The sequence below is a fragment of the Nicotiana tabacum genome, chromosome 5 (genome assembly GCF_000715075.1).
Source record: "Nicotiana tabacum cultivar K326 chromosome 5, ASM71507v2, whole genome shotgun sequence".
In the NCBI taxonomy this organism is placed as follows: domain Eukaryota; kingdom Viridiplantae; phylum Streptophyta; class Magnoliopsida; order Solanales; family Solanaceae; genus Nicotiana; species Nicotiana tabacum.
Window position 1 is genome coordinate 147,042,922 of NC_134084.1, and position 15,300 is coordinate 147,058,221.

General features: G+C 35.5%; 2 long non-coding RNA genes across 2 annotated transcripts; one reads left to right on the forward strand and one right to left on the reverse strand.

Moving 5' to 3' along the window:
- The first annotated feature begins 9,410 nt into the window (after window positions 1-9,410).
- On the forward strand, window positions 9,411-14,568 carry LOC107768568 (uncharacterized). Its single transcript, XR_001644171.2, has 2 exons — window positions 9,411-10,582; window positions 13,970-14,568. It is a non-coding gene; the product is annotated as an uncharacterized LOC107768568 (long non-coding RNA).
- LOC107768567 (uncharacterized) lies at window positions 12,609-13,963 on the reverse strand. The gene is made up of 2 exons (XR_012709908.1): window positions 13,754-13,963; window positions 12,609-13,617 (listed from the first exon to the last, which is right to left on the reverse strand). It is a non-coding gene; the product is annotated as an uncharacterized LOC107768567 (long non-coding RNA).
- Window positions 14,569-15,300: the final 732 nt, after the last annotated feature.

A 15,300-nucleotide genomic window follows, 5' to 3' on the forward strand; every position in this document is an offset into this window, starting at 1 on the left:
TAAAGAGTTAAGAAGAAGGCAAGCCTCGTGCCGTCATCGTCGTCGCTCGCTCGGTTCGGCTACGGATTTGGATTTGGTCAATTGATTGATTAATTTTTTGGACCAAATTTATTTGTTAATAGTGAATATTAACATAATATTGTCCGTGCTTGCTCCATAATAGCAAGTGCTCCAAGTGATTGCTCCAATAGCAGCCTAGTGCATGCTCCACCATGGGCAAATGAATGACATTTCATCAGCTGGTTGCACTATAAATATGTGCAACAGCTTGTTGGAAAAATGGACAGAAACGGAATTGAGAGCAATCTGCCTGTTGTTGATCTCCTCTTCAGTTAAAACTCAACGTTGGCTATAAATTGCAGTCCTTCCTCTCAGAATTTCTATTCGACTTCTGAGTTCTCCTCCTTTGTTTTGCATTGTTTTAAACTACAAAACAAAGCAATCGTAAGTGTGATTTGCTATCGAACTTTGTATTCGCTGAAACACTAAGGTTTGAAGTACCGCTACATCAGTGTGTAATTCATTCTATCCTTGGAGGAAATAATCCATAACCTTGGGTACTAGGAGGGGATTAAATTCGTTAAGGAAACACTATGAATTCAGTGGGCTCGAATTAATTACTGTTTCGTTTATATTTATGTTTATACGCTAACTTTCTTTTCTCCAGAATTATTATTTATAATACAGTGAGAACCAACAAGCTTAAGGAATTTAATCTTTATTTCTGTATTTGTGGTATACTTACTGCTCTGGAGACTAAAACCTTTGTGGTTTTATCTACTCCCGTTTTTGGAGATTAAAGCCTTCGTGGCATTTTGTTGGAGAACTTACAGTTCTGAAGACTAAAACCTTTGTGGTTTTGTCTACTCCCGTTTTTTGGAGATTAAAGCCTTCGTGGCGTTTTGTTGGAGAACTTACAGTTCTGAAGACTAAAACCTTTGTGGTTTTGTCTACTCCCATTTTGGAGATTAAAGCCTTCGTGGTGTTTTGTTGGAGAACTTACAATTCTGAAGACTAAAACCTTTGTGGTTTCACCCGTTTTGGAGATTAAAGCCTTCGTGGCGTTTTGTTGGAGATAAAAATCTATGTGATTTTTTACTCCAGTTTTAAAGTCTTTGTGGCGGTTTGTTGGAGATTAAAATCTACGTGATTTTTTTACTCCAAGTTTAAACGTTTATTAAATGTTTGTTTGTGTCATTTTTTTACAGAAAAAATGACGAATGACAACGGAAACCAAACTGGTCTGATGGTGACTGCCAATGCATCGACATGGTTTCTGAAGAAGGGTCAAACAAACATGATTGAAAAACACGAAGATAGATGACTTGTGTGCTATGGAGTGGTGGATTGATTCTGGAGCCACTCGCCATGTTCGTGCTGTTAGGAAAGCATTTTCGACATATGCTCCTGTTGGACCCGAAGAGACGCTTTCTATGGGAAATGCTGCAACAGCAAAAATTGAAGGATATGGGAAGATATTTCTCAAAATGACTTCTAGCAAGGTCATGACTTTGAACAACGTCCTTCATGTTCCCAAAATTAGGAAGAACTTAGTCTCTACTGGACTTCTTGTTAAGCACGGTTTTAAGTGCGTTTTTGTATCCGACAAGGTGGTGATAAGTAAGAACGAAATGTTTGTAAAAAAAATTACCTTATTGAGGGTCTTTTCAAGCTGAATGTAATAGTTGTCGAAAATAATAATAAAACTTCAGCTTCTTCTTACTTACTTGAGTCAAATGATTTATGGCATGTACGTTTGGGTCATGTCAATTATAAAACCTTGCGAAAAATGATTAACTTGGAAGTATTTCCTAAGTTTGAATGCGAAAAATCAAAATGTCAAATATGTATGGAATCTAAGTATGTTAAACATCCTTATAAGTCGGTTGAAAGGAATTCAAATCCTTTAGACTTAATTCACACAGATATTTGTGACATGAAGTCAATACCATCTCGCGGTGGAAAGAAGTATTTCATAACTTTTATTGACGACAGTACTCGATATTGCTATGTTTGCTTACTTAATAGTAAATATGAAGCAATAGACGCATTCAGGCAATATAAAAATGAAGTTAAAACACAACTTAACAAGAAAGTCAAAATGATAAGAAGTGATAGGGGTGATGAATATGAATCTCCTTTTGAAGAAATATGTCTAGAATATGGAATTATTTATCAAACAACAGCCCCAATCCAATGGGATTGCGGAAAGAAAGAATCGTTCATTAAAGAAGATGATGAACGCATTGTTGATAAGTTCTGGTTTGCCACCGAACTTGGGGGGGAAGCCGTTCTTACGGCTAATCGGATACTAAATTGAGTACCCTATAGCAAAACACAATCCATTCCATATGAAAAATGGAAAGGAAGGAAGCCCAACTTGAATTATTTGAAAGTGTAGGGGTGTTTGGCAAAAGTGCAAGTTCCTAAACCCAAAAGGGTAAAAATAGGAGCGAAAACCGTTGATTGTGTTTTCATAGGATATGCGACCAATAGTAAAGCATATCGATTTCTAGTTCATAAATCAAAAAATCCCGACATTCATAATAATACGGTTATAGAATCAGATAATGCTGAGTTCTTTGAAAATATATATCCGTATAAAAAGGAATGCAAGTCGATTGGTGAAGGATCTAAATGACCTCAGGAAGAAACAAAAGAAAGTACATTTAATCAAAAGGATCCAAAACGTAGTAAACGTCAAAGAACGTCTACTTCGTTTGGACCAGATTTTGTGACTTTCTTATTGAAAAATGAGCCTCGAACATTTAAAGAAGCTATGTCTTCTTTGGAATCATTGTTCTGGAAAGAAGCAGTCAATAGTGAAATAGAATCCATATTGAACAACCATACATGGGAATTGGTTGATCTTTCTCTTGGAAATAAACCTTTGGGTTGTAAATGGATTTTTAAAAGAAAAATGAAAGATGATGGCACTATTGATAAATTTAAGGCACAACTTATTGTCAAAGGGTATACACAATGAGAAGGTCTTGACTACTTTGATACATATTCTCTAGTGACGAGAATTACGTCCATATGAATGCTAGTAGCTTTAGCTGCAGTTTATGGTCTTGAAATTCATCAAATGGACGTAAAGACAACCTTCTTAAATGGAGATTTGGAGGAAGAAATCTACATGGAACAACCTGAAGGGTTTGTGGTTTCAGGTAAAGAAAAGAAGGCATGTAGACTTGTTAAGTCCCTCTACGGACTAAAACAAGCACCCAAACAATGGCATGCGAAATTTGACCAAACAATATTGTCAAATGATTTTAAGATAAATGAATGTGATAAATGTGTGTACATTAAAAATGTTCTAAATCACATAGTCATTGTTTGCCTATATGTGGATGATATACTGATAATGAGTAATGACATTGCCAACATAAATACGACTAAGTGTATGCTAACTAGCAAGTTTGATATGAAGGACTTGGGAGTTACGGATTTAATTCTGGGGATTAAGATCCAAAAGACTCATCAAGGTCTAGCATTGTCACAATCTCATTATATTAAGACAGTACTTGAAAAATTCAAGCACTTAGGGTTTAAAGTTGCAAAGACTCCAATTGACGTTAATCTTGCATTAGCAAAGAACAAAGGTCAAAGCATATCACAATTGAATTATGCTCGTGTGTTGGGATGCTTAATGTACATCATGAATTGTACACGATCAGATATAGCTTGTGTTATAAGTAAACTAAGTCGATACACGAGCAATCCAGGTCAATCTCATTGGATGACAATTAAACGAGTTTTGGGATATTTAGAACATACCCAGAACTTTGATTTGCACTACAGTAAATATCCTGCGGTGATTGAAGGATATTGTGATGCAAATTGGATTACTGGTTTAACTGATTCGAAGTCCACAAGTGGATATGCATTCACTATTGGTGGAGGAGCGGTATTTTGGAAGTCGTCCAAACAAACTTGTATTTCCCGCTCTACAATGGAGGCTGAGTTCATAGCCTTAGATAAAGCCGGTGAAGAAGCTGAATGGCTCCGGAATTTCTTGGAAGACATTCCATTTTGGCCCAAACCGTTGGCGCCAATATGTATAAATTGTGATAGCCAAGCGGTAATTGGAAGGGCTGGGAGCGTTATGTATAACAGTAAATCTCGTCATATACGACAAAGACATAAAACCGTTAGACAACTACTCTCTAGAGGAATTATCACGATTGACTATGTAAAGTCAAGTGATAATGTGTCAGATCCACTTACAAAAGACCTAACTAGAGAGGTAGTTGAGAAATCATCGAGGGGAATGGGACTATGGCCGAGAACAAGTCATAGTGGCGGTAACTCTACCTAGAAGACTGGAGATCCCAGGATCTAGGTTCAAGGAGATCAAACAAAGTCATTAATGGTGGTTCAACATTGTCAACAAAAATTTTGGTCCATTTTCGTGATGAGACAATGTTCAATACCAAGGATAAAGCATTAAGACTTTTTAATAATTTCTAAATTTGATACGGGGTATATCAAATAGTGTATCTACGGGATGACACATTTAGGAATCACCTTCAAGGAGAATTTTGCAAGGCCAATTCTCTACGCACTTATGAAACCAGGCGGTGTTCATGGCTGAAATGAACACAACAATGAGAACCAAAGACGGTTAAGGGTTGATTGTGTGACTTATAGTTGTCTAGGTATACACTAAAGTTCGACGGTTTAAAGATATCAAATCTACCGATTGACCGAGTATATCTGACATAAGTTCACTACGGAAAGTTCAAAGGGAAACCTACTTATCCAGATGCAATTAATCCTTGCTTGCAAATCACACAAGTTTTTCATGCATACTTCCGTGATATAGCCATTCCCCATTCATATGAGGGATTGTTGAGTTTCTTTTTAAGATGAAAAAGTCTTAAAAAGAGGGTGAATGAGAAATGAAGGGAAAATGAAATTTTTGAGTAAAATTTTAAGTTTCCATCTCTTGACAATGAGACATTGTCCCATATTGGAAGAGGAAAAGGCTTTTGGTGGGTATATATACAATTCCTCTTCTTTAGCTCTTAAAGAGTTAAGAAGAAGGCAAGTCTCGCACCGTTGTCGTCGTCGCTCGCTCGGCTCGGCTACGGCTTCGGATTCGGATTCGGATTCGGATTCGGATTCGGATTTGGATTTGGTCAAATGATCGATTGATTAATATTTTGGACCAAATTTATTGGTTAATAGTGAATATTAACATAATATTACCCGTATTTGTAACAGATGTTTTCTAATCCATGGATATAATCCAAGTATTCCAGTAGCCTAGTGCTTCTCCCACCATGGCCAAGTGCTTGCTCCATAATAGCAAATGCTCTAAATGATTGCTCCAATAGCAGCCTAGTGCATGCTCCGCCATGGGCAAATGAATGACATTTCATCAGCTGGTTGCACTATAAATATGTGCAACAGCTTGTTGGGAAAATGGACAGAAACGAAATTGAGAGCAATCTTCCTGTTGTTGATCTCCTCTTCAGTTAAAACTCAACGTTGACTATAAATTGCAGTCCTTCCTCTCAGAATTTTCATTCGACTTCTGAATTCTCCTCCTTTGTTCTGCATTGTTTTAAACTACAAACAAAGCAATCGTAAGTGTGATTTGCTACCGAACTTTGTGTTCGGTGAAACACTGGGGTTTGAAGTACCGCTACACCAGTGTGTAATTCGTTCTATCCTGGGAGAAAATAATCCATAACCTTGGGTACTAGGAGGAGATTTAAATTCCTTAAGGAAACACTGCAAATTCAGTGGGCTCGAATTAATTACTATTTCGTTTATATTTAAGTTTATACGCTAACTTTCTTTTCTCTAAAATTATTATTTACAAATACAGTGAGAACCAACAATTATATTATACACCACACATCATGATGGGAGTGAAATTCAAGATTAGCCTGATTTTTAGCTGTTAGTTAAAAACTTATTATAGTTTCAAATTCAATCAAAATTTAGCTATTTTTTCATGCGGAAATAATATCTGAAAAAATATCCTCAGTTAAAATGCGAAAAAATTCCAGCACAATATGTTGGAGTTTAAATTTTTTACATATGAATTTCCAGAATAATATGCTAGAGTTTTATATGCACGAGTTCCATAATCCAGCATATTATATTGGATTTTTTCTGTTTCAGCTAAAAGTATCTTATCTAAATTCTATTTTCGCATTAATTATTAGCTATTTTTCAATTATATTACAAATACTGGCGATCTTTTAGTTATCGGTCCAAAAACTGGCTATCCTGAAGATAATTTAATTCATCTTCCTTCAAGCTAGCTCCATTCCTGCCTGCTCCCACCTAGAACTCGACTTCGAATAAAAATTTAATGGAATATATTCTTTTAGATTATGTGATACTTTTATTTTTAAAGTAGCATCTTTGGTACGTCTAGTTAATTAGACAATACAATAGTATCAATTATTTTAACTAATTTGGATTTTAAGCAATTTTTAACAAACATAGATTATCGACTAAAGCCTCATTGATTCGCCTGACAGAATAGGGGAAGCACCATTCATTTGGGCCCTCTTCTTTATAAGCCATTCTCTCCTATGGGCAGTGCTCCTTAAGGTAGTTCTTGGGCTTAGCCTATCTTTACACGAATTGCCTGCCATATTCAATGTTTATATTTTCTAGCCATATACATAGATTATATATTTATTATACACAATTATACACATATAATACATAAGTTATACCTCCACCGGCTATTTTTAGTTTAAGCAATTAGGTAGTTTAAATTTTTGGGTGGGCGGATATTTGGGTTGATCTTCTAATTTTTTGGGGCAAGTTACACATTGGTCCAGTCGAGTGGCCATAAATAAGGGAGAAATTAAAAAAATAGCCAGATTTACAAGTGGTAATTGAAAAATAATCACAGTTTCAAAAGTAATCGAAATTTAGCCATTTTTCATGTAAAGATAAATTTGAACGAAAACACTATTCAAAATCCGAAAAATATTCTACCATAATATACTGGAGTTCCAATATAATATATTGGACTTCCAGTATATTATGTTGGAGCTTCAGTATATTATACTGAAACTCCAGTATAATATGCTGAAAGTTCATACACAGGTACTCCAATTTCCAGTATAGTATTGGGTGCAGGGGTGGAGAGCTAGAGTATAGATGCGAGTTCGGCTGAACCCAATAGTTTATGTTCAAATTCTATAATTGTCTTAAGAAATTCATCAAATATATACAAATTATTAATTTAGAATCCAGTAACGTAAAAAGATTACAATCCGAACCTAAATACTTCAAATCTTAGCTTCGCCGCTGATCAATGAGGCCGTTGGTACAATTTGCTGTGTAATTTCTCCTATAGTAAAACTATACTGGACCATGAAAGGATCACCGCGGTTTCAATAAGCCCATCCTCTTTAAGTTTTTATGCATTTTTATTAATAGCTTTTTACTGTCTATAAAAATATTTAAATGTGACACAATATAGGTTCTTCAATTAATGAAATAATCTCACGTTTTATTGGACGAACAGATTTCTTTTCTTTAGAACGAATATAATCCTATCTTCGAGAAAAATGTTTTTCAGGAAAACTAATAAGAATAGTTATAAACCATACAAAACAATACAAGAACACACGCCCGTTGACTAACCAATATTGACATTATCATAACTATGGACAATAATAAAACGTAACATCATCTTTAAACCAACTAGTATTCTTATTAGTCAAAAACAATTGTATGGTATCTCGTAGGTAAAGAGTAAAGAAATGGTAGATCGAGACGGAACAAAACATATTATATATAATTAGCAGTATTTTAGACTAAATGTCATATTGAATATTATTCCAACTTCTTACTTTTGGCTTGGAATCCTTTCCTTCATTTGCCCAAAACCCCATCACCTTTTTAACTTTCGTGTGAATTTCTTTATGGACTTTGACCATCTCTACAATCCATTCGTGCTAACCTGAAAAACCAACAAATCTTTCTTTCTTTCTCTTTTTTAAAGGCATATCCATGACATGACCAAAAGCAACTCCCAAACCCTAAAAATATCTACCTCTTTGTGACTGAATCTTTTTTTATGAAGTATTTAACACGTAAATACTAGTTTAGGAGATTTACAGGATTTTCCTTAGCAAAAGTAGATATCTACAGCAATCACAGCTTATGTCACAGGTTGTTGGGAATCAGAAATCCTAACAAGATGGCTGAACTCTTTTGTTTTTCGCTACCTACTAATCTTCTAGATGCAGAGATTGAGGTTACATTATGTAAAACCCTAATCATTCTTTTATGATGAAAAATATATTCTTTTCAACACCTATAGTTGTGTTTATATACGCTAGTATTATAGTTTTTTCGGAGGACTTCTCCGTATACTTGCAACCCTAAATTTCTTGCCATATCTTTTTCTTTGTTTTGGAATTCTTTTTCATGACTTTTACTTTTTCCCTTTTGAGAAGAATCTACTTTTTTTTGCTTTTTATAAACTGATCACGCTTCTACTCAAAAGCACTTTACCTTTTAAAGTTTGGCGAAATATCTTAATTTTTAGGGAAAAAAATACTTTTAGCCAAAAAGAAACTTGGTTAAATAGGCTTATACGAATTGCAAGATAAATGGGGCCTTCCATTTTGAATAAGGTGTGGGCCTATCCCATCACTCACAGCATGCAAATGTTTGTGCTAAGGTTGGAAACTATCAATTTGTAGGGTTGAAAATTTAATCCAAGAAATGAACATTATTTATCTTTCATTTCTAAATGGGTCCCTTTTGTGAGTCCTATCCAATTTTTCATAATCTCAAAGATTTTTCTTTGGGATAGTATTGGGTGCAGGGGCGGAGAGCCATGCGAGTTCGGCTGAACCCAGTAGTTTTTGTTCAAATTCTATAATTGTCTTAAAAAATTCATTAAAATATATAAATTATTAATTTAGAATCCAATAACTTAAAAAGATTACAATCCAAACCTAAATACTTCAACTCGTAGCTTCGCTTATGATTAGTGGGGTCGTTGGTACAATTTGAAAGAGAGACAGATGAATTGGAGAGACAGAGAAAAATGAGAAGATAGATTGAGAGGGATAAGCTTCATCTAAATTGGAGACTAAAATCAAAGAATACAATGGTGGGCTTAAATTACAACAAAATGAAAAGTATTGTTAAGTAGGGTAATCGTGTGAAAGTATTTCCAAAAAATATAATTAATGCTCCTAAATTATGATGTGGTATAAAATTTCGTAAAATATAATACCTCGTGGCTATAATATAAAGATAGCTATAAATAATTTTTGTTGTGGCAAAAGAATAACATAATTTTCTGTGAATATATTTTTTCGTGGCAAGAGATTTTTATCATTATAGCTATGAAAGAAATGTAAAGCAGATTTGTGAAATTTTCTCTATGTCTTATTTCATCATTCTGTATCAATATTTATACAAGTGGCTAATCTAACAAGAAGAAAAAAAGAATCTAATTATTTGTACACTTGTACAAATCCTATCGCAAGTCCTATAATAGAAAATAACAATAATATTTATTTACAATGTATTTACATGTGCTTTATGTTCTCTTGTTCTAGCTGTTCAGATTGTGTAATCAACAACTGAGATTTAGCTTCACTTGGATGGTTAAGATATATCCACGTGTATAATCAAAAGGGCCCAAATGATAGAGATAACATAGAGATGTCCGAACTCTATCTATTTGTCTCAAACCCTCCTGTCTTCTTTTTCTCTTCTTTAATCAAAAATCTCTTCTTTGATATGGAAGATTCTGCAGAAAAATTAGCATATGGCTTCTCTTCTTCAACATCCCCCTCAAGTTGGAGGGGAGAGATAAAACCCCCTAACTTGCTTAAGATAGACCGGTGAGAAGCCCCAGATAAAGGCTTGGTGAATAAATCGGCTAGTTGATGATGTGATGGTACAAAAGAGAGACTAATTAAGCTAGAAAGGAACTGTTGCCGCAAAAAATGACAATCTAACTCAACATGTTTGGTTCGTTCGTGGAAGACGGGGTTATGAGCAATGTGTATGGCGGTTTGACTGTCAGAGTGAATCGGAACCAGAAGAGTGGTAAAGATGAAAGATCGTTAAGGAGACGAACTAGCCATGTGATTTCAGCTGTAACGCATCGCGTCGAATGGTACTCTGCCTCAGCAGAGAAAAGGGAAACAAATACCTGCCTTTTAGACTTCCAGGAAATTGGTGCTCCCCCAAGTGTGATGAAGAAGCCACTGACAGACCGACGAGATTCTTTGCAAGATGCCCAATCCGCGTCGCAGTATGCTAGTAAATAAAAAAAGGGTTCTGAGGAGAGAAGAATCCCTGGCCTGGATCTCGACTCAAATAGCGTAGAACATGCATGGCAGCTAAGAAATGAGATGCGCAAGGGCGCTACATGTATTGGATGAGAGAAAGAACAATTAAGCACAAATTCGGTCTTGTGTTGGTTAAAAAATTGAGTTTGCCAACGAGATGCCGATAGACAGTACGGTCTGTTAAGAAAGGGCCAACATCTGCCTACAATTTGCATGATGGATCAAGTGGAGAGGTGACAACTGCCCCAGAGTAATCAAACTCTTGCAAGAGTTCCAAGGTATATTGTCATTGAGTGATGATGAATCCTTATTTTCTCGCAAAATTTCCATTCCTAAAAAGTAGTGTATATCTCCTAGATGCTTGACTTTGAACTATGTATTAAGAAAGTCTGTGATAGACTGGATTTCCTTGCAATCATCCCCAGTTAAAAAATGTCATCGACATAAACTACTATTATAGAAACCAAATTTCCATTGTGTTTGAAGAATAGAGAATAGTCATTAAGAGAGCTAGAATAACCTTTGTAACTGAGAGCCCCTGCTAATCTAGCATACCATTGTCTAGAAGCTTATTTTAGACCATATAATGATATTCTCAAAAGACAAACCTGATTTTGGTTAGGAGGAGTTGGGCCCTTTCTTGTAAGTCACCATGTAGAAACGCATTGTTAACGTCAAGCTGTGAAACAACCCAGTCTCGCCTGACTGCCACTGTGAGAAGACACCTTATGGTTGTCATTTTGACAACAAGTGAAAAGGTCTCAGAATAATCAATTCCATCTTTTTGAATATCCCCTTTACTACTAATCTAGCTTTCAACCTTTCCACTGAGCCATATGTCTTGTGTTTCACTTTATAAACTCATTTACAATGCAATGACTTCTTACCTAGTGGCAGATCTACTATATCCCAGGTATGGTTCTGCTCAAGAGCAGCAATTTCTTCTTGCATGGCTTTCTGCCATCCTGGAAGAGTAGAAGCTTGTGCAAAAGTAGTAGATTCTGATATAGAGTCCATCCCCTAAACAAATTGCTGATTGTGTACTAATAATGCTCCAAAGGAAAACGTAGTGGGTTAAGAGGGTTGTGCAAGATAAGAATTGGTGAAATCTAAGAGATAGATGCTACTGCAGATGTAATCCTTGAGATATGCAGGTTTTTGACTAATCCTATTAGATTTCCTTAGAAGTGGTGATAAAATAGGAATTGGTATGCTAAAGGTGTGTTGAGGTGAAGTAGTGGTACTTTGGTAGGAGGTCTGATTGGGGCTGTTGTAGGAATTTTGAGTAGAAAAAGGAGAAGAGGATGGACTGGCATCAAAATGTAGACTAGAGAAAGAAGGGATAGGTGAATGGGCATGGCTTGGAGGAGAGGAAATAGAACTAGAGGTAGTTTGTGAATTTGAGGTAGGGTGAATGATGGAAGAAGACACAGCTTGAACCCCTGAGTCCTGCACAACTGGAGTGTTAGGAAAGAAAGTGCAAGGTGAACTGATGTGCATGTTTTTGAAAGGAAAGTTGTTTTCATAGAAAATGACATCTCTAGAGACAAAAACTTTGCTACTATTGAGCTCTAGAAGCTTGTAGCCTTTTTGGTTATGTGCATAACCCAAAAACACAAATTTATTAGCTCTAGGATCAAATTTTTCTCTGTTGTGTTCTAGAGTAGAAGCATAGAACAAACACCCAAAGCACCTGATGAAATCATAAATAGGCTTCTTCCCAAATAACATCTCATAAGGTGTTTTTCCCTTAAGAACACTAGAAGGAAACCTATTTATCAAATAAGTTATAGTCAAGGTGCATTCTCCCCAGTAAAGAACAGGGACTTGTGATTGGATGAAATAGCAAAGCCCTACATGTTTCCAAAAGGTGTTTGTGCTTCTGCTCAACAACCCCATTCTGTTGAGGGGTGGCAACACAGGAAGTCTGATGAATAATGCCTTGGCTTTCAAGAAAAGCTACTTCTTGACTTCCTTTCCCTAGTTCCGATTCATTATCTGATCTTATCCTTTTTATCTTTAAATTGAACTGTGCTTCCACCATGATTAAGAAGGATCGCAAGACTGGAAATGCATTGCTCTTGCAACTTACTAAGAAGGTCCAAGTAGCTCTGTTGAAGTCATCGAAAATTGTTAAAAAATATCTAAAACCATTGTATGTAGGTGTCATAAATGGTCCCTAAGTGTCAACATGAATTAATTCAAAAGCATTTTTGGTTTTGATGTGACTAGTAGGAAATACCAATCTAGTTTGTCTAGCTTGATGGCTTATAAAACACACATGATCAAAATTTGATGGAAATTGAATGAAACTAAGATTTCTCATTATTGAAAATGGCAAATGTCTCAACCTGATATGCCATTAAAGTACAGTAGAAACTAAATTAACTGACATAGAATTTTGAAAAGAAACAATATTAGAACACAACTGGAATCACATTCTTTTGGAATAGAAACTACATTTTGACCTAAGAAACTACTAGAATCTAAATTGGTTGGTTGCAGCAGGTATAGTCCATCTCTTATCTCACCAAAAACTTGTCCTCTCCTCGTTAAAGGGACCTGCAACATACATCCAGTGGATGTTAGATTTAAAGAACAATTGAATTGTACACAAAACTTGTAAACTGATTACAGATTGTACTTAAAAGAGGGCACATAAAGTACTCTTTGAAGAATCATATCAGGTTGGATGGGAACTCTTCCTATATGTGTGACATGCAATTGAAAAGAATTAGGAAGATTAATATGTAAAGGCATAGGTAAAGGAGTTAGCTCTGGGAAAGAATTGGAATCAAAATACATGTATTCAGAAGCTCCTGAATCAATAATTCAAGTTTTAGTGCTAAAAACTATCAGACAAGTTCCAGAATATTTGAGTACTGTACCAGCCACAACATTTGCATTAATCTCTATCCCTCTATTTCATGTATGTCCAATGTGCACCTGTTTGATTAGGTTAACTAGCTCTAAGAGTTGTTCTTTGCTGAAGTGCTGACTGTAAGTGCCCATTGATCTTTCACTAGAAGGATTATTGGTACAATCATCTTTCTTAGCTCCAACTACTGCATTAGCCTTAGCTTCTCCCTGATACACATTTGATTTGGTGAACTGGAAGTCATCTGGGAACCCTATTAATTTGTAGCAGTTTGCCCTGAGATGTCCTGTTCTCATACAATGGTTGCAGCTCATATTTGGATTATATTTGGTTTTCCTAGCTTTGAACTTTGTTGAGTGTTTCCAGATTTTTGTGATGCATTCCAAGTCTTTTAAGTTTGATTGTTGTACTTCTGTGGACTTCTTGTTTGTGTACCTACCATGAAAGATGGAGCATCAGTAGGGTGCATTGGGTTGATGTATCATTCCTTTTTACCTTCATCCTATAATAGTAAAGAATAAGCAACATTCATGGTTGGAAGGGGGTTCATCATCAGTATGTTCCCTCTTACCTGGCCATATGTATCATTAAGTTCCATAAGGAATTGGATATTCCTTTGATATTCCATAAATTTGGCTTGCGTCTTCTTTCCTTCACACACACAGTCACATGTGCATCCTAAATGTGAGTTTAGAGAATCTAGCTCATCCCACAACCTTTTCAATGTGGTAAAGTACCCTGCTATGTTGTTGTTTCCTTGTACTTACCTTGTTATTTCCTTTTGTAGGTTATATAGTTTGGCCGCATGTGACTGGCCAAATATATGCTCAAGGCTACCCCATAGTTCCTTTGCACTCTTTGAGTAGAGGACACTGTCACCAATATCTTTTAGACAATGAATTCAGCAGCCATGAAGTCACCATGTCATTGCACCTGCTCCAAAGTGGATGGTCTTTGGAAGTTAGATGTGGTACATCACAACTCCCATCTATGAAGCCTAACTTGTTTTTGTCTAGGAGTGCTATAAGCACTGACCTTCTCCATCCGGAAAAGCCTCTTCCATCAAATGGTGAGTTTACAACTGTCATACTAGGTGCATCTGAAGAATGTAGAAAATAAGGATGATTTGTATAATGATTTGGTCCATTGTTAGATCAACTAGAGGCAGTAACAGTAGGAGGAGTCTCTGTTCCAATCATGATTCAATGATTGGATTGAAGAACAAAATTTGAGAGAGTAATTGAATGGATCGAGCTAGAGCTCTGAAACCATGAAAGAAATGTAAAGTAGATTTGTGAAATTTTCTCTGAGTCTATTTCATCATTCTGTATCAACATTTATACAAGTAGCTAATCTAACAAGAAAAAAAAAAAGAATCTAATTATATGTACACTTGTACAAATCCTATTTCAAGTCCTATAACATAAAATAACAATAATATTCTCTTACAATGTATTTATATGTGCTTTATATTCTCTTGTTCCAGCTGTCCAGATTGTGTAATCAACGGCTGAGATTTAGCTTCACTTGGATGGTTAAGATATATCCACGTGTATAATCAAAAAGGCCAAAATGATAGAGACAACATAGAGATGTCCGAACTCTATCTATTTGTCTCAAACCGTCTGTCTTCTTCTTCTCTTATTTAATCAAAAATTTTTTCTTTGATATTGAAGATTCTGCAGAAAAATTAGCATAGGGCTTCTCTTCTTCAACAAACTACAACACCAAAAGGTTTGTAGCAATACGTACTATTCCTTAGCCATAGACCATGTAAAGCCCTAAATTAACTTTTAGCTACGTAATATTTTGCCTCGAATGCTACGAAATATTTTTTGTGGATAAAATGTTTAGCTACAGAAATTTTCATATTTATTTACGATGTATTTTGTAGTTGTATATGCATAATCTTGTAGTGACAGTACAAAGTAAATTTGAGCATCTTTCGTAATTCAAAAGATATGCAATGTTTCCGATCCTAGCTAGCAAGGAGAAGCGGGTTTACTAATACGTACGTAAGCTATATATACGTAAATTAAACTAAAATTAAAAAGTGAGAGTTTATTGGTCAAGAGTTTTATTGGAATATATAGTTAAGTGTATAAGATATGGGGACCT